At 43.4% G+C, this 16,658-nt stretch overlaps 1 protein-coding gene across 1 annotated transcript in view; it reads left to right on the forward strand.

Annotated features, from left to right (window-relative positions):
- The first annotated feature begins 3,498 nt into the window (after positions 1-3,498).
- Positions 3,499-16,658, forward strand: part of TEC (tec protein tyrosine kinase) — a 44,915-nt gene continuing 31,755 nt past the window's right edge. The window contains exon 1 of the mRNA XM_088524719.1: positions 3,499-3,560. The gene's annotated coding sequence lies outside the window, so the exon portion shown is untranslated. The remainder of the gene's footprint in view (positions 3,561-16,658) is intronic.

Here is a 16,658-nt window from a genome sequence, read left to right on the forward strand (position 1 = left end):
TATTATCCATGCTGAATGTGGATGCAGGTGAGCACAGAAAGATACAGCTGAATAGTGAAAACAATATATGATTGTTTATTTAAATATTGCTTGATGGTACTCATGTCCTGAGGTAAAAGAGATTTGGGCATTTCTGACTTTGAAACTTTACTACATATGGTACAATGGGAGAAGGGATCTGGGAGGTCATATCCTATTTTATTGCACTTTGTCAGGCCCTGAGGGCAAAGCCAGGCCTTACGGGTGTACAGTCTATACAGATTTATAAGGTTAGGCAAAATTAATGTAGTTCCTCCAAACTTATGAGTTAGCTGTAAATTAATTAATTTCAGTGTTACTAGCAATTTGGGTTAGATAAAAGTTCATAAGAAACGAAAGTCTATTTGTTTCCCTTTCAAGATTTGTTCACACGTTTATTCTCTCCCTCGCCTTCCCAATATTCCTGTAGTGTTTGTTTTGTCCAGCTGTCCCATGTGACTACAGATTGCAAGGGATCAATAAATACAAGTTGCATAATTCCACCTTTGCTTGACACCTTTTAGTTAATTTAATCTCTCTCCTTCTTTTCTGACTTACTCTTTTATTTTTTTTTCGAAATCTTGAAAGCCCTTTTCTTTCTCTTGTGTTTAAATGGTAAACTTCAGGGTCAGCAGTACTTCAGGGTAGGTGGGTTAGCTTAGTCATCTGTCTTTATTACATTTATTGAATGGCATGTAGTGATATATTCCTGGTATCTGTAAGACCTGCAGATGCTCATCTTTGGCAGATACAAACTTGTGGCCTTTCTGAGTTCTGCTCTCCAGCCCTCAGTTAAAGTCTCTGAAAACATGCTTAAAAGGGCTGTCAGCAGTTCCCGAACCCACCTGGCAAGCTGGCCTGCCAGACAGAGCCCTTGGTTCCCCTGCCTCCCAGTTTCCTTGCTCTTCTCCTGGCCAAGGCTTATTCAAATACTATACCTGTCATATTCAGCTACTCTTCTTTTTATGATCACTTTCTGTGATGCAATGGAATTACTGCGTCTGAAGTCTCTCAAAACTGCGACAAAGCTGTGGAGAAGGGAACTCAGTATAGGCAGAAAAATCAGCACATTTGCTGTTTTGGAAACCAGACAATGAACAATAACAACGAACAATTGCTCTTGAGATGTTAGGTCATGTCTGTCCACAGCAAGTAAGAGAAGAACAATAAACAAAAGAAATGTTCATTGACTGATTTCACAGAAGCTTCTGAGAAATGAAGAAGATCCAACTAAGGATTTGACAGGCACAGGAAAAAAAATAAGAGGAGGATCCTCTCGGTGTCCAAGAGACTGGCAGAGATGCTTCTCTCTGAACAGAAAGATTGTTAAGATGAGGCTTTCTAGACAGAAGAGCTAGCCAGACCATAGTGGTCCAAGGACAGAACTCATGCGGACCACAAGATGGTGAAGCTAAATCAGACAAACAACTGTTGTTGGAAAGATATTCTATCAAATAGTCCTCTATACCCTGTGGTCCTCTGTGCCACACACGCCTCAGATTTCATAAGCCTCAGTTCTTCCCAGCGGAGACTTCCTCCTGGAGAGAGGAGCAGTTTGGCACAAGAAGGCTTCGCTGCTCTTCCTTCCTTTGCAGTAGAGCAGCAAAACCGCTCTGAGAGCTGAGTGCTGTTTATCTGGAATGGACCATGGTCCATTCATCACTTCAGCCCACAGGGTTCCCTGGGGCTTACCAAAGAAAAGGCTCAGAAAGAAGCACTCCAATCCTTTCAAAGCAGAGGTGGGATTGGAGCTATGTTAGCAGTCCACAAGATTCCTGAAATTTTAGAAAAGGTTGAAACAGTAATGCTGAACTCCTTTGGAGCTCAAACTGTCCAAAAACCCTGAAATGCCACCTCCTTTTCTCTTTCTCCTGCTACTGCACTGTTTGGATAACTTTTAAGTATGCGAAATTTTAAGGAAATGAAATCATTTCTTGTTCAGACTTTTTTTTTCCTGCAAAGCAGATTTTTTTTTTTAACAGAAGCCAGCACATTTCCCTGGATAGAAAGCTCAGCCTCCTCTTTGTTTTAAAATTTATGCAGATAAATAAAACAAACATTATATTTGAAAGGTATCTTTATTCTTTAAATACTTTAGACCAGAGCAGAACTCTAGCAAGGAGATTTGTCAGAACTGCACAGCAGAAATCCAAACGCACAGCACTGTCCTGCTCGCCAAGTCAAAACAAACCACACACAGTGAGTGGTACTGCTTTTCCCCAAGCTTTTCTCACCACACAAAATGAGTGGTACTGCTTTTCCCCAAGTTTTTCTCAATTCTTGTGCTCTGTGGGCATTTAAGGAGTTTCCCGAGGGCTGCTCAGGTCATCACACCTTTGCAGGGCACTCTCCGTGCTCTCACAGCTACTGTTCAGCCCAGAGTGGTTATGACTTGAGCAAGTGCAGCTAATCAGAGCCCAGCCGTCAGTCGGTGACCAGTCCACCTCTTCAGTCCTTTGGAGATGCATCCATGTCCTTAGAGCCAGGGTCATCTTGTCCTTGCTTTGCCCTCAGAAAGCTTCATCAGCCACTGAGGCAGAGTGAGGTGGGAGGGAAGGAAGAGTGCATCTCTAGCTGAGCAGAGATGCCAGCAAGTCTTCTGAGGACTGGAAAGCCTTGTAAAACATGTAAAGTGTTAACTGTGATCCACGCCTCCACACAAACCCTCCATTAGCTGCTCTGTCACCATCAAACTGGCCAACTCCAGGTCAGCAGTCATCAAGGAGGACAACTTCAATATGGCAAAGGACCACAGAAATTCTTTCTCCCCATGCTGCCACTGCAGTGCGAGGGTAAAGTCCCACAAAAGATGCAGCTGCATCTGATCTTATCACGTTGCCACGTAATCCTTTTTCACTAGAAGGCACTTTCTGGAGCTCAGAAAGGGCACTGCAGTGAGTAAAGCTGCTCCAACTCCCTGCTTAAGCAACTGTTAAGTCTTACTGTCCTTTCCTCTGCCGCAGCAGCAGGCAAGTGGGGGAAGATACAGCTGCTGTTGCTCCAAAAACGCAGCTGAAGGTGCCAGGGGCAGTAAGGAGCTCTGCACGGGCACCTGGGTGGCTACTACTATGAGTGTGTGGGGACCGTGTGGAGGGTGGTGAGATGGTACCTGTGAGGTGGCCGCACACAGGGTGGTGAGAGGGCTGCTGACCTGGGAGCATGTGGGGCGGCCGCGCGGCAGCCGTCGTTGGCGTGGGGCTGAGGCGCCCCGCGACTCGCCAGGCTCAGCGTGGCGGGAGAGCCAAACGCTGCCTCTGGAGGAAATCCCCCAAGGGAAAAACAAAGACTCTGCAAGTCATTTCCTCCAGGGTGAACAGAAAGACATCTGTGTTGATCCAGCCATTACACACTAGTCACAACAAAACAATGCGCTTCCAAGCACAGGCCCCATGTTCTCTTTCTGCCAGGCCAGTACTTAAAAATATCTGAGATGTATTTTAACCAATCTTTACAAGCTTTTTTTTTTTTTTTTTTTTTTTTTTCCTTTCTTCTTTGGAGGGATTTTGCAGGCTGACAGTTTCTGCAGGTGACATTGGGTAAGGGTGCCTGGAAGAGGGGCTGGGTGCCACCTCACTATATACCTTGAAACTTGAGGTGAACAGCAGCTCCTTCAGTTACCTCTTTCCTAAATGGGTGCCTGGGCTCTGGGGTGGCTGCACATGGCCATTGTGCACAGTTAGGTACACAGTAAAGAATATAATGCACATTTGCCCTGCAGAGGCCCAGAGTCATGACTGGACATACAACCCACTCGGGACAGAGAGGAGCTGCCTCCCTGTCCCTGGTCTGCACGGGCTGGCTTTTGCCTTGCTTGGCTGTGAATAAGCGGTGCCTGAGCCCAAGTGCTTCTTGCATGTGCTTTAATGTCAGCCGTGACATTAGCACAGCTGGGGAGAGTCTGCATCCCGCTCCAAGCCTTGGTACTTGCAGCCCCCACTTTTATTATTACTGTTCTGATGATCTGTGCCACGTGGAAGCAGCACGGGGAGGGGGCTTCTCCACGTGGGCCACCTGCTGCATTTGAATCTCTCGCCGCTTCGCGCTTGCCGCAGGCCACGCGGGTGCGCAGCGCTGCGCGGAGCAGCGCGGAGGCGGGGGCGAGGGGTCCGGACCGCCCCCGCGCAGCGCAGCGCGGCTTCCTCCTCCTCCTCCTCCTCCTCCTCCTCCTCGCGGGGAGCCGCTGAGCGCGGCCGCGGGCGCCTTCCCGGCCGGCAGGGCGAGCGCGGCGCCTCCCGCCCTGCGCGGCTGCCCCGCGGGCGCGGGGCCCTTCCCCGACTGCAGGTACCGGCGCCGGCGGCGCCCTGCGGGCTGTGTGTGTATGTGTGTGTGTGTATGTATGTATGTATGTATGTATGTATGTATGTATGAATGGATGCATGGGGGCTCCTCTCCTCCCCGCCGGACACGGCCCGAGGGACCTCTCAGACCCGTTTTGAAGCTAACGTTTGCTTTGCGGCTGTTGTACTTGTTTGCGTAACTTTCTGCCGCGGCTCTTTCCTTGTCTCCGTGCAGCTGAGGGAGGCCAATCCGCCGGGTCTAGAGGTGCCCGGAGATTCGTGCTTCGGCGCTTACAGCAGCTCCTTTTGCTCTCTGGCTTGCGCTGGAACTCTGGTGAATGCTCTGATGTAGGTTAGTGCTCGAATTCAGTGTATCTGTGAGCAGCATGATAGGTGACAGGGTTTGTGACTTTCAAGTCTCTGCGTTCCCCCCTGCCGAGTTGGAATGGAGCGGAACTCTCTCTGAACCCTAAACTGAGCTTTTAGAGTGGAAATGGCTGTGAATTTTCTGCTTGGAAAGATAATGGTGTGCCTTACTTGGAGAAAACAGCTTAATAGAAGACCTCTAGCAGAAATGCAGCTATAAATCTGTCTTGGGAGGGCTTGCTTCTTGACTAGTTTTTAGTTATGGGTAAATGTCACAGGTGCTTTCTCTTGACTGTTACCTCTGCCACAGCAAGGCTGCAGGGTCAAGCGCTGTGGTTTAACTTCTCTCAGATCCTTTCAGTGAGGAGAAGGTGACTTGTTAGTTACAGCTGCTGTATAAGAGTCAAGAGTATTTTTGGCCCAAAGAGGGCTGGAGGCCCCTTATGAACGGACTTGCAGCTGCATCCAAGAGATTTTGAGCTCACCCTTTTTCTCCGTGCGCCAGCTGTGCTGCTCGCCTTGTGCCTTCCTTTGGTGTAAAGGGGCCCGTCCCCCTTCCCTGGGCAGGAGCGCTGGTGTTGCTTGTCCTGCGTGGCATCTCCTCCCTGCCTTTTCCCCACAAAAGCTCCCTCTCTTGCCTTGTTTTTCCTATATATTTTTGCGTTTCATGTCCCAGGCTTCCTATTTAGCCGAGGGGTCTGCTAGAAGGTGCAGAGAGGACCCCGTAGCAGCGTGGTGAGTGGGTGAGACCTCCTGCGTGAGGTGCAGGAGGCCGGGGAGGGGGACTGGCCTGCGGAGCAGAAGTTGCAGCCACCTCCTCCCCGTCCAAGTGGGGGGGAGTAGTGAGTGGCTGCTGTACCCAGCTCTGGGTTTCATCACTCACTGCTGCTGCTTCTAATCTTCTGCTGATCGCAATTTGTAGGGCGACTGAGGCAGGAGAGGACGTTTACTAGCAGGCTCCTCTATGGTAATCTTTCTTTTCATGGAAAATAAAACCTGAAAATGTGTGATCTGCTTGAAATTAGGGCTTATGGTGAAATTACTGTGTTTGTCTCTGCATTTATGCTCGTAGGGAAGGAATGTTTTAAATGTTCTGCTGACTCTTAAAATGAATAATACAAATGCTTTGAACCAAGTGGTTTCTACAGGAGTTTGCCGATTTGCCTGCTGAAGTCCCAAAAAACAGACCAATGCAGTGAGGGTTAGCACTTGGTTACTGCTGGCTTTGTGGGTTTCTTTTTTTTTTTTTTTCTCTTCTCTCCACACAGCTGTAGGAAAGAAGGACAAAGTTTTGGAGTTCTCATAGTTAAATATAATTTTTCATAAAGTGACTCTAGTTCTCATATGCCAGAGATGATTTTTATTAGATTCTCAAGGTGCAGGGAAGGAGGACCGCTTGTTTTGCAAGTTAAAGTAAATTTAATGCTTTAAATGTGCCATTGTCAGATAATGAAAGCTATGTCCTTATTTATATTAGATTTTAATTCTTAGCTGTTTCTTCAGTCTTGTGAATTCCTGCATCCAGAAACCTGGCTGACTGCCTATAGTGGTTAAAAAATGGAGATAAAGAAAATAGAACTGATAAAACAATATACAGCTGATACTGTTTTATCTCTCCCTGAAAGACATTGTATTCAGAAATGCCGTGATACTATGGTATCCTGTAATTAATGATAAAATAACTGGGAGGTGATTAGCCTTACAGAATTGCTTGGCAGCATCATGAAAAATCGTGTCGTCCCCTCCATGTAGGTGAAACCTCTTTTAGATTAGTTCTCTGTATATTATGCTAACTTTTAAGCTGAGTACACAAGATAAGGTGCAGAAAAGTCTAATTGTCATAGAAACATTTATATCTCCAATATGTAAAACATTTTCTGTTTAGTAGATAAGGGAACTCTGTGATTACTGCTGTCTGCACAAAGATCATAGAAAAAATATGTCTTTAACCTCCCTTAACCATTAATCTCTAACATGTTTTGCTGGTTTTGACTTTATTCTGTAACCTATTACGTTCTCATTGCTGAAATTGGAACAGTGCTTTATAAAAACACAAGTTTGTGTGTGTTAAATTTGAGTGAATTACATCAGTCTACAATGGCTCTCCTGCAGAAACAGGGTAAGAAAATAAACAATATTAAAATGAAGCAAGGTGGAAAGCAATAACCGGACAAAGCAGGGTAAAGATTGGTGCAGTAAGAAGGCTGAAGGACAACAATCATATGGCTTAAATTTGTGCTATGGACATTTTAATTATATTGATGCATATATTTGTAATTGAGATACTAGTAACTCTGCTCCAAGTGACAGTAATGGTCAGTTATTGTACCCTGCAGGTTGTGGAGCAGTAGCGTTTCTTTAAATGTCCTGCAGATACCCCTAACTTTGTATGCAAAGCACAGGGGACAGGGCTGTCACTCTGCTCTTTGCGGTGTGACAGAGCCGCTTGACGCAAAGGGACCAGCCTGTCTTGCCTTAACTCTCGCAGCCCATGTGTAACGCTAGTTCAAGCCTTAGTTGTAGCACTAACACAACTCAGCCCAACTTCACAGCAACCAGGGAAACTGCACTTGCTTTTAGCAAATGCTCCATCTCTAGAAATGTGTTTTTACTAGCGAACAAGAGGGCGTGCTCCTCAGTTCCCGGTCTGCTTTTTAAAGCCAATTTTCCGAAGGAAGGCTGCATAGCAGAGAGTGGCGTGCGTGGGGAGGGAAGTGGCGCGGGCGGGAGACAAGTGCCCCTTCCGTCCTGCCTGGCGGAGCAGGAACCGGCTCCGGGTGACTGGAGAGCGACTGCTGCCCCGTGGCGATTGCAGTCCCGGCAACTCTCCGTCATCCTGTGCCTCAGGCTCAGCCGCCCGGGCGGTGATTCAGAGTCAGGGTAGAGAAGCAGGAAAAACCCCATGTGAGGCACTGCTTGGACACAGCAAGTGGAGTCTTGCACATGGGGGGAAGAGGGGTGTCATAAGAGATGCTTTGAGGTGGGGGAAAAGAGAGGTCAGCTTCTTGCAGATGGGATCATGCTCTACTGCTGCTCTGCTCAAATGGGGTCATAAAATCTCTCTGAGAGTAAAGTAACTGTCCTGGGAATAGGTCTGTGTCTTGTGGACAGGATTAACCTTCCTTATAAGAATGACATTGCCTAGTGGAAGTGTTTTGTTTCAATAATATGCAACATTTAGGAGGAAAAAAATATGCGTCACTCAGAAAGCTCTTGTAAGCATGAGTGTTGTGCTTTTGGGAGGTCTGGTGAAGCCCACATCTACTTCAGCTTGTCCAACCTCAATAACTGTGGATGGGAGAGCTGGGGCTTCAAGTGCACTGTGGAGATGAGCTGCTGTGAGGGCCGGGCAGCCTAGGCCCGGCCAGCGGCGAGGCTCCCCGAGCTGCTTGTGGGTGGCAGCTCTGGATGGCCGGCAGGGAAGGAAGCGCTGTGTGAGGAGGCCACAGTCACAGCCCCTTTTCTTTGGAATCACTTACCCTCACTAAACAAAAACGTTTTTTTTGTTGTTTTTGTTTGTTTTTATTTTCGTTTTTATTTTCACTCCCTTTCTCCCAGGTAACCACATAACCACAATCTGCAACTGCAGATCTATTCTTCCCAATCCTACAGTAGGAGAATTAAGAGGCTCTGTCCCTGTCAGGTTGTAGATGCGATACAGGAGACTTGCTCTTAACATATAGAATTGATTTGAATGGACTACTCTTTCTGTCACTTAGAGGCACTTTAAGATTACTAATTTTAAACATTTGGTATCTTTTGGAAGTCAAATGGCTATCTAGACAAAGATGAGTAAAAGATTGTTTTCAAAACAGAAAAATCCAGCCTTTGAGTGTTAAGGGTTTATAATTCCAAAATTGTCAGTACGACTTCAACTTGCTTATACATAAATTATTACAAAAATGCTGCTTAGTTATGTCATCACACACTGTTTTCTTCAAACCTGTTTCATTCATTGCACTGCTCTCCTGGACCATACCAGCTTGTTCCCCACTGGAGCTCTGCGTATGAGCCACCAATGAGCACCAGTTTGTCCTCAGCTCCAGAACCTGACCCCAGCCTTGCAGTTTACGTAACCTCTTGTTCATCCTTGCTGGTGCTTGAGAGGGGCAGGGGCAGCTCCTTGGTGGAGTTGGCATTTTGACGGTTACCGTGAGTCAAATTCACTATAACTTGGGGAGGTCTATTCTATCTAAATTGAATCTTCAAAGATATAGTGAAATATTGTGTAGTGTAAGAGCAGAGATATGCAAGAGGCCTGTGGCTCTGGATCAGGAGTCACAAACAGCTCCATCATGCCTTCAGAGGACTTCTCCCTTGCCATCAATGTTCGCTCTCAAAGCATGAAGGTGGTTTCAGCTGCCTGATTGCAAAATTAAGTACTAGGCAAGCAGCAAATTTCCCTCAGTTCTGTTCAGTTACTTCTCTGGATCATTTGAACCAAAACTAACTCTGAAGCAGGCTGTTCCCATGAAAATCTTCTGGTGATGTCCTTGCACTTCACCGTAAGTAGTCACAGTATATTAAGCCAAGTAACACGGCAGAGCTTTGCTAAAGGTTTCATGTTGCATCTGAAAGAGAAGTTAAGCTAGATACAGTTCCATAAGATGCCGAATGTCTTGCGATACCTCACTGAGCTCTCTCATTGCCTATCTAGCTTCCAACAGTTGAAATATCCTGGCCCCTGAGAATAGGGGCCAAAGGCTTGGCAGTAATGAGCTGCTCCGCTAGAGACACTGGTATTGCAGCAGTGAGAATTTGTGAAGAAAGGGAAGTCACAAGATACCACCAATACCTCAGTTGTGCTTATTTTCTCACTGAGAGAAAGTCTCTCCCTGAGTTGGTGTTAATTCTTATACCAGTGAAATTAAAGTCCTTTGGTATCCATTGTTGCTTATGCTGAATTGCATGTAAAGAAGTTCTTCAAGGTTGCAGCCTGGATTTACAGACCTGAAACCAGGGTAGTTTATTGGTAAATGGCTGAAATGCAAGTAGAAATATAACAATTTAACAGGACTCTACAGATTTAAGACAGAGCTCTGCAGGATCAGCCTCAAGAAGATAGATCTTGCTCTTCCAAGTATTTATCCAGAAAGGGTGGGTTTTCTTTTCAGTTTCTAATCCTTATCATAACATGCACATAGCTCAAGTACAGTGTAAATCATAAACTGAAAGGCTTTGCTAAGCACTTAAGGGCAATGAAACTTACTCTAAGTATGATTTTTTTAAAGTCCTTAAAATAGTGTGTTAAGGTAAGCATGTGCAAAGCACAACAACATGAAACTCAGCCTAGTAGCAATACTTTTACAGTCTTAAGTGTAATCAAGTTGTTCCACTTCTGTGAGCCTTGATGTCCCATTTTGGGGAAAAGAAATTGTAGCATAATGGAAAGGGAATTTTGAATTTCATTCGTGTGACACTTTCCTTGTATTTCATCCAATGTAACAGGACAAGAGAGGCTTGCCTTCCTAGCATTACTTTTCTGGCAGATTTAGAAAAAATTACGGAGTTTGAGAATCCATGAGTTGAACAGTAGTGCAAGATACAAGCTGACATGTCATTCATTTAATGCCCAAATCTTTTGTACTTGCTTTGTATAGTAGAGAAGACCTATCCTGATGAAAATGATGCAGGGGAAACTTGACAAACAGGAACTTGCAGTATTTCCTGTCCCCCACTTGCTTGGTTTTCACTTCAAGCACAGAAGACAGTTTTGTTCTATAACTTAAGGCATATCATCACTGTCTGTATGAGAGAAGGCTTGGGGCTAGTCAGCTCCTCAGTACGTGCAAAAAAGCAGCAGTTCATGTTGCATTGCATTACTACTTCATGACTTTTAAGGGAAATAGACCCACTAGCCAACGTGGACTCTGACACTTGAGTTCAGGCCAGTAACTCTTCTGCTAAGTTCACAGTTCTGTCTTCAGTTGACTGTCTTCTGTTGAAGTGGTTCTTGCCGTTAAAACTTCTGCATAGTCTGGTGGGAACTTGTTTCAGTCTTTAAAATAAAATATTCATAAGTGTATGTTCATTTTTATATATTAATAATCCTATTATGTATTTATAGTATAATATTTCTGGTATAATCTTTCAATTGTACAGTCATTATAGTGAAATATGTAAGCTTACAGTATCTACTTCTAGTGTCTTAACATTTAGCAGACCCTTACCTCAGATATGTCCTTTTTGTGTCGAATTTTGTTAAAAATATACTAATGTTATATAGACTTTGGGTTTATTGCAGTGAAATGTGCAAGGGTGTGTAGGAGCCATGCTTAATTATTTGTTGATAAACCTGTTTGAATCTTGTATTAGATAACTTACCTATACAGGGAAATGCACAGATTCCAGTATAACACTGCTTGCTGTAAAGATGTGCTCCATAGAATATTTCAAAAACAAATAAAAAGAAGATATTTTAAGTTTCTTCTTTCTTTAGAGGGAAATAGACTTTACATCTACAGCAGGACTGTTAATAGCTTTTGTAACTGAGTAGATATGAATTTCTCATGCTTAATCTATGTAAACAAATTAGGTATAAAGAAGACTGTAATTTTAGGCATATGGACTGTAAATTCTGGTCTTCATCAACCCAGGAAAAATGAACAACGTGCTCTGAAGCTGGTTCAGTGCCTTCTTTTCTGGTTCCAGTGAATTTGCTTTAATATGAAAGAGCAGCAATACAGTAATCATTGCTTCTCTCACTCAATGCTTATCTGGAGGTGGATATCCTTTTTACAAGCCACAGGCCTGAGAGATCTCAAGTTCCCTACAAATCCAAACAATTACTTGAAAACTTGCCCTGTCTTAAGGACTTCCTTGTGGTTCTTTCCCAGATGAGCCATATGCTTATTTTTTGTGATCAATGTGGCCCTTGAACTGGGAAATAGTAATTTTATTACAGATGAGTCCATTTTCCCATAAGATCCAGCCATCCTTGTGCACTGAGACTAAAGGATAGCTGTATAGCTGATATTCTGTAGATGTAACTTAAGACAGCTGAGTGCTTTTAGCATATGCTACAAGGTTTTTTTTTTTTTCCCCATTTTAGGAAATACATTTTCTATATAACTGTAAGGGGAGGGGAGATTATATTGCTTAATGAGCATTGCAGAAATAAAAGGCTTTACTACCAAATTATGAGACAGTTTCATCTAGCTAAAGAAAGCCAGATGAGTCAAGTAATAAAAATAATTTTAAGACATACAGATAAAGAGTAATAGCCTGATGTAAATTTGAGAAAGTGTTACTTCTCCTGAGCAGTAAAAAGTTAGGCTTGCATTTTAAATACAAGAAATGTAAAGGAAAAGGAGAGCAATAGCTTGCTTCTGTGGCAATAAGGTAGCAAGCATTAGTTGATGTTTGCTGGGTGCCCTAAAACCAAATGCTGTTTTGATTCAATGAAAAAAAAAGTCTTTAATTTTATTTGGAGCACAAGTTTCTCCAACACATCGCATATGACTTGAACTGCTGGTAGGCCACAGTATAAACATAAATTGCTGTGTTTTGACTAGAGCCAGATCTAGGTTTCATGGTTTCAAAGAGCTACAGAGTCTGAGCTTCTGTTGCTAATGGCAGGTCCTGAAGGTGGATTTCAAAACCTCTGCATCCCTGTCACTGAGTTTCCTACAGACATTTGAGGAGATCATAGGTGCTTCAGACCAAGCATGCTTCTCTGTACATAGATATCGGATCATTTGAGGGTAGCTTGGGAAAGAGAGTGGTGGAGAAACAATAATGATTGATGCCCACTTCCACCTCGCGTGGGCCATGCATGCAGACCACTTCTGTGTACTCCTCATGAGACATGGCAAATAGAGTTTCCAAACTTTTTTTCGGGCTTGGAGCCAGTCCAGTGCAAGGCAATGAGTGGAAATTGTACATCAGTGCGAGTGACTCAAAGATGTCACTAGTGTATCTTAATGTGTCACTAAGATGTCCTTAGGCTTGTCTGCATTTCTCAAGGCAGCACAGATCAGAGAAGCTAGCAGCAACCTTGCTAAGATCAAAAGCAGGTGCGGCATTATCAGCCCCTGAAGAGATAACTCCACAGAAATAGGGTTTGTTTTCTGAATGTTTTCTTAAGATACTAATTTAGTTTTCTTGGTAGCTTTTCAGATGATCGGGAATGGGAATCCCAGTGATGGATTTTTTTTTTTTTTTTAACCTGTTGAAACATTACTGCAGATTAGTTCTGGCTCCAGAATTGGTTGGTTTTGGACCAAAGGAGGCACGGAGCCAGAAATTGGTTTAATAAGTGTCTCTGTTTACATTCCTCCATGATGAGATGGTGCAATCCAGTGGTACAAAATGAGACTGCCATCTCATTAAAAATCTACAGTTTTTTAAAAATCTGCTACCAGTTACTTGAAGTTTGTACTGGCAGAGCAGAAAGACCTGTCTACGTTCCATTCCAGTGTCTGGAAGGAGGAACTCCTTACCCTGCAGCAAAGCAAATCATAAATATTACAGTATATTAGACCATGCTAGATGAGTATCTCAAATATAAAAAAAAGACAGCTGATTTGTGGTCTACCGCATGATTACCTGGAATTCTGTTATATTTGGAAAACAAATGAAGATTTTGAAGGAATTGAATTAAAATGACTCCAATTGTACTTTAAAAGGATGAAGACGGCCTCTGGCATGTTGAAGTTCCTCTGACCTCCCCTTAGATTTGACTTGCTTTCCTTAGATTTGAAGTTTTATGGACAATATCAACCTGCTGCTTAATGGTGAGCTTTGGGATTCCCAGCCACGATTAGGTTCAACTTCTGATCTAGCAGAATATTTTTCATCCTTCTTAATCTCCTGATTTCCTCATCCTAGAAGAAGAAGCTTTTTCCAGCAGCATCGCCCACTTCCTTTGCCAATCTTTGCCCTTTCCTTTAGGGAGTTGTTGGGCTATCGTTCTGCCTCCCTCCTTATTGCAGGAGGCTTGAGGAGGCAGCCGGAGGCCGCGCTTGTGCTTGGCTGCATTCATGGCTGGAGCTCAGAGCCAGCAGGGATAGCCCGGGATAGCCTGTATCTGTGCACAAGTAAAGCTAATACTGCTCCTCCAAATCAACACCAAGCTGGTTTTATTTGTTTTCCTTTTCTCCAGGGTTTTTTTTTCCCCTTGTCTGTCAGCTGTGGGCCAGTTACCCTTGGGCACACATACCAAACTGATGTTCACTGCTTGACTCCTTTGCCCTGCACGCAGAGGCAAATATTTTTGGTGTCTGCCTTATGTGGCTCTCTGCAGTGGCACTGCTAAACCCCTCCTGAAGTCCTGGTGATGGCAGCACAGCTGCTGAGAGCTGCCACACATCAACAGAAGTTTAAATTTACCATTTGTGCTGAACTTTGTACATGGTATTTAGCAATAGAACTGATCAAGCGCAGACCTGGGAAAAACCTGCTGCATCTCTAAGGGTTGAATATCAAGCATTGGTATGTAAATGTAGGAGTTGACTTGGATTTGGTCCCTACCTGAACATACTGGATTAAGCATTGTGGAATTGGCAACATGTGCCACACCAAACAGTCGTGTGGTTGGCTACAGCATCCTCAGTCCCCTGTTTCAGTTCATTACTGTGATAGCACTGCTTCCCTCAGGCAAAATTGGAAATCTACCTCCAAAAAAATCTTTTAAAAGAAAAAGGACTTGTTTTTGTTTTTTGCTGCCTCCTCCAATTTATCTTTCTTTCTATGGATCAAATGTATAATAATCAAAATGTTGCTAATTTTCTAACGTGGTTTTGCCGGCAGTTGCAGGAGCTTTTGTCAGAAGACCCAGTGGAGGATAAGGTTGTGTTTGTTTTCCATTTGTGCGCTAAAGCAATACGAAAGGCTGTGACCTGAAAGCCACGTGAATGCAGTAGCCGTGTCCAAACCTGGGTTAGCCAACCCTGCTGCCTGGCAGGGTCCCCTGGTTCGTGTTAGGCTGCAGGGGACTCTGCTCAGCCCAGGACCGTGAGGATTCCCCAGGGGGGTTGTCGTTGCCTGTGGGAGCCGCATTGTGGTTATCGTGCGTTCCCTCAAAAGCTTGGCATGATCTGTAACAAAAGTAAGGTGGCTATTTTGGAAACTGGAAGGAAGCTTAACAATAGTAGCTAATGCTGTTAGCTAATAATAGCGTTATTATGGCAATCGCAGCAACCGTTAGCTTCTGTATTTGGGTTGCGCTGATAGTCACACCGCCCAGGTATATGGTGCCAGAGTTATCCAGTTTTCCCAAGAGTAAAAAAGAAGCTGGAATGGCAGAGTATTTGAGACTAGTACTGTTTTGCTAGATATGGCTTTGCATGTGTCTTTAATTGCCTTTCCTATGAATATGATGATTTAAAACTACCCTGTGTATCTCTGTATGTTTGTGGGTGTGTGAGTGTGTGCGAACACACATACTTTACCCTGCTTCCCTGCTGCTTGGTCACTTTAGGCCACTAGCTTTTCCTGTCATATTATTATCACTTTGTGTGATGAAGGGGGCTGGCTGAACTGATTTGTTAAACTTTTACCAGCTGCTTAGCTGATGGCAATTTTTGCCTCACCAAACATTGAAAGAGTGACAAGAACACAGGCTTGGAGAGGCCTTCTCTAAGTCACCTGGCATGCAGTAAGTTAGGAGAGCAAGTTCATATTTGAAAACACCTGGATCTCTTAGGTAATGGGTTGTGTTCATCTTTAGTTCAGAAATGAAAATGGCTCTTTGTCTAGTCTTTGATTAAATCACAGGGCAAAGTCATTACCTTCTGACTAATGAGACGGATATGGTAAGTTGGGTATGGGCTATAATGCCAAATCTGAATACCCGTTCTATATTTGATACTATTTTTTGAAGCAGTGACCCATTCAGAGTCTTTTTGTTTAAAAAGTACAGATGACTGAGCATGCAAAAGGTCAATAGACTGAATTTTTTTTTTTTTTTTTTTTTTTTGCTACTTAGATGTTTTGGAAACTCTTTTCCCTCCTGTTTTCCTGTATCCCAAACTTCCAAGTTTCAGCTTTATTTTCTTCCAGGAAAAAAAAAAAAAACCCTTACAAATGCAAAAGAGGTTTTGATCAGAGTAAACTGTAGGCAAATGGTCAGTGCAAGTATATGGCTATCACAGGACTTTTAGGTAGAAGAAATAGCAAAAACTGCACATAGTTAGCTCTAGGAGAGTGAGTAAAAATACAATAAGTTACTGAGAACAATGAAAACTGCTCAGTGAATCCATTGTGTTGTTATGACGTTATTTTATAAAACATAGCGGCCCTGCTCCGAAGGACTTTGAGAAAGCCTTGCTCTGTTCAGCTGAAAGCTACTCATGTGTGCGCACAGGAGATGTTGCAACATCGTGTGCTTATCTGGGGGAATCTCAAGTCAGAGTCGTCACTGAATTGTCCCTTGTCCTGTTTACTTTGTAACTTAAATATAGTGTACGCAAATACTTACAACTGTGCCATGCAACAATATAATTAGATTAGCCAATTAATACTTCCATGTATAGAGATTAAGGGCTCTACAAACTTTGGGTATAATTTTGAAATTTGTTTGGAAATTAACCCCCCAAATTGCACTTCAGTATGTGTGGGTATAGTTTCTTTTGTTTTATTTTTAAGTCTACACATCGAAGTGCTTTCTGAGAGTTCGCTATTACAAGGGGAGGAAAAAAGGGAATCCAAATATGTTTGACTTTCTGGCATATGATATATTGCAGATAGCATTACAAATTTTTTTGCAAAACTTTTATTTCAAAATTATGTGACATGATGTTAAAGTATACTCTGTAGTATTTCTATCTATATGAATTCTACCATTTGAACAGAGTTTAATAATAGCTTTTTTTTTTTTTTTTTTTTTTTTGGAGTTTGAATCCACAACAAGTCTTTCTTACCACTTCAGACATAAGGCAGATTCTGCAATCCCTGCTTACACTGAATAGTAATTATTCAAATAAGTCTGTGCTGGGTATTCCTGTAAATAACTGTCTGCGTTCGGGCAACTTGGGCTGCAGTTTCGTGGTAAGGCAA

This window comes from Tinamus guttatus, unplaced genomic scaffold (assembly GCF_059628265.1).
Source record: "Tinamus guttatus ecotype Peru unplaced genomic scaffold, ASM5962826v1 Tinamus_guttatus_pri_ptg000213l, whole genome shotgun sequence".
In the NCBI taxonomy this organism is placed as follows: Eukaryota; Metazoa; Chordata; class Aves; order Tinamiformes; family Tinamidae; genus Tinamus; species Tinamus guttatus.